The sequence below is a fragment of the Bison bison genome, unplaced genomic scaffold (genome assembly GCF_000754665.1).
Source record: "Bison bison bison isolate TAMUID 2011002044 unplaced genomic scaffold, Bison_UMD1.0 scf7180017864500, whole genome shotgun sequence".
NCBI lineage: Eukaryota > Metazoa > Chordata > Mammalia > Artiodactyla > Bovidae > Bison > Bison bison.
Window position 1 is genome coordinate 5853569 of NW_011495059.1, and position 715 is coordinate 5854283.

The window sequence follows — 715 nt, forward strand, 5'->3', positions numbered from 1 at the left end:
GTGGGTGGTTCCACATTCCGAAGGACCCCGATTTCCCGGTCCCCTCTTGATAAGAACCCGATGCCCGGACACCTCTTCGAACTCACCCCTGTGAATGAAGTCAACACGAAGGGGCAGTGACTCGCCCGTGCATCGTCGGGAAAAGACCCCCAGGTTCCAAATACCGCTCGACAAGTGGCCTGTCTCCCCGGGAACACCTCGAGAGGCAAGCGGAGTTCCATGCCTCAGCCGAAGACGAGGCCTGACTCTCCTGTCCCAAGTCTGCAGGGACCCTGGGATCGGAGTCTGAAATCAGAGGAAACCTGAGGTTCCTGCGTCAACTGGAGATGAGGCCCTCTTCCAATGCACCAAACCCAGTGGAGTGCCGAGAGGCCCCTCCCACCTCCAGTTTCCCTGACTTCTCAGAGCCACCATGAGAAGCCCTATGAGGTCACCTGCACAACTCGAGGGACACAAGGGTGTCCTGCCTCAACCCGAGAAAGACCTCGAGAGACCTTCTTCAACACGTCTCGAGGCCAGATACCCCTACTACGATTCGAGAGCAATGACGCGCTCCCCCTCGCGATTCGCATGGAGACCCGACTTTCCTGGCGCCCCAGGAGAGGCTCACTGACCTCGTCGTCGTACCTAGGGCGAAACCGCACACTGTGGCCGCCGCTCGAGAACAACCCTGAGACTCCCCATCACCGCGAGTTGAGGGCCTTCGTCTCCTGTA

General features: G+C 59.4%; 1 protein-coding gene across 1 annotated transcript in view; it reads left to right on the forward strand.

Annotated features, from left to right (window-relative positions):
* Positions 1-715, forward strand: part of TGM2 (transglutaminase 2) — a 35503-nt gene that overhangs the window by 34089 nt on the left and 699 nt on the right. The gene's annotated exons all lie outside the window — the stretch shown is intronic.